This window comes from Limanda limanda, chromosome 16 (assembly GCF_963576545.1).
Source record: "Limanda limanda chromosome 16, fLimLim1.1, whole genome shotgun sequence".
NCBI lineage: Eukaryota > Metazoa > Chordata > Actinopteri > Pleuronectiformes > Pleuronectidae > Limanda > Limanda limanda.
This window is the reverse complement of record NC_083651.1, coordinates 19,631,326-19,633,842: the sequence shown is the minus strand read 5'-3', so window position 1 is coordinate 19,633,842 and position 2,517 is coordinate 19,631,326.

Below are 2,517 nucleotides of genomic sequence, written 5' to 3'. Positions count from 1 at the left end.
TCCACCACAGTGGTTCAGTCCGCTATGGTTCAGTCCTGTGAGCGTCACACGTCACTTCCGGACACTCTGGCCCGATCACCTGTGAACCCCCGAGCGTCCTCAAAGATCGTCTAAGGGAGAGATGCCTCACGCTGATTCCGCTGCAGGAGCAGAGTGTCAGCTTCTGTTTGGTAAAACTAAGACACAGGTGGAGAGTTATGTGCTTTAGTCTGCGGTGGAATATAGCTAAGTAGATTTACTGCATTAAAGTTCAAATTTAGTAAAGGTACAATTCATATAATCTACTTGGTAAGTACAAAAAACTGTATGTAATTGGGGCTAAATTTAACATTTTATTGTTTTCAATAAAGTTAAAACATTATAAATATAATATAATCTCATTTAATTATATTAAATAATATATTTTTATTATACATAAAGAAGTAGATATACAACCAATTATATAGAACTTGAGTTAAGAAAATAAGCATATTTTTTGTATAAGATATGAGCATAACTGTGAAACTTTTCTCATTTCTTTATTCTGTAAATATACAAGTTTTCAATTAGGCCAACCAATAATAATTTAACAGATTTATGGTATTTTACGTGGCTGCAGTTTGTGACACAGGTCTGAATTTAAGTTGAATGACCTGAGTGATGATCCCTGTGGTTTTTGACTGAACCTAAGGTAACAGATATGACTGTGAAAGGCTCGCAGAGTAGACCTCATAAGAAATTACTAACTTATTACATTAATGAATCGATATAGAAACCACTTATAAACCATTTCTTCCCCAAACTGTATGTAATGTTTCATCCATAGGGTTAGGGTTCTTGGAGGGTATTTTGCTTTAGTGGCGCTAATAAAGAGCAAAGTGGGTGCTCTTTTTTTCTACTCTCTGACATTATGGCTAAAAATAGCCTCTGTATATTTTCGATGAAGTTGCGCCACCGGGAGTTCACGGGGATAATAACAATAATAAAAACAACAATAATAATCATAATCATAATGAAGATCTTTTACTGTTGAGATGAGTGTATACAAAGTTTCATCTAAAAACATATGAATTAATGAATTTGTGCAACCAACCATTGAATACTCTTGAGCGGTTTTGACGGACTGTGCCGACGATCTTTGAATTTTCCGGCGCAGGAATAATTTGAACGAGGAGCAAACAGGGGAATGTGGAGGGCGTGGAACCGATACTGCGCCATGTGGCCACCTCTGCCTGAGCCAATCACAGGTGGCAGAGGCTGCTCCGAAACCACGTCAGGGCTGCATGTGCGTCAGGTGCAGAAAACCCCTGCTGAGAAAACAAATCCCATATGTGTAACATGTGTAATGACTGGGTTCAAAACACTGAGGTGTCGCAAACAAGCAGAGAGAAGAGGCAGTGGAGACAAACAATAGAGTTGTAGGTTGTTTTTTATTCATCACAGAGGTCAAGAGTGGTTGATTAGATAAAGGTCACATGTGACAGAAAGTGCAACATATACCAGCGCCTGACACAAGAGGAATATTGGGTGCAGTTTGTCAGAAGTTGAGAATAAAGTTCTAAGAGGAACTCGAATACATGTGAAAGCCCTGCATTAAAAGTGGAGGAGTAGCAGCTAAATATTTCAAAAATAAAATAACTTCTTCTCAAATGTATATATGTATTGGTCATAGTATTGTAGTATTGTAGTAGTACTGTTTTGTATTTTATTTACAATACATTGTGATCTGCATTTCGGTAACTCACCATCCTGTCAGATAAACACAGTGAAGTAATAAATAAAATATTCCCTCTGGAAGTGAGTTGTAGAAGCACTGTAGTACAATTTACAGTAGGGTGATTTTGCATTTTTTTCACCCTGTATTTTTTCACCCTGCACTCTTCCCTGCTTTTTGGATCATGTCTGTCCTAGAGAGCTAACTGATTATGTGTTAGTTAACCAGACAATACGTCTAAAAAGACAGGGACAGACTGTATCTCCCATTAACTCCTGTTTGACAACTGCAGATCATCTGCTACATCTCTTTGGTTTATCTTTTTTTATTTCAGTCTTTGAATGCATATTTCCTCCATTTAGAGAACTTTAATGACCATCCCAAAGCACGCTCAACATTATCCCACATTATTAATCAGGTTTGAGAATGTGGGACAACTAAAAATTGTTTTGAAAAAAAATTAAAATTAAAAAAATAAAACCAGGGTCAATGCATATTCTGTTGCTTGAATACATCTCAGACGTTATCTCAACAATTAGGAACGTTGTCTAATTCATGACGGATTTATATTCTTATCTTTTAATCTTGTTTCACAGACCTTGTCGGTCAATTCCAAGGGGCAGGCTCCTGATTGACACTTGCCACGCACCTTTACAGTGACACCACCACCATGAAGTCATGTGATTTCAGTCACATGGTATCCATGCTAACCTACACTAAAAGTATTTTTGACTTGATTTTGTTGGAAGAGTAATTAACTGATTGATGCTTAGGTGCAGGGCCGGGTCTAGGCAGGGGCAAGAGGGGGCCTGGCCCCCTCAAAT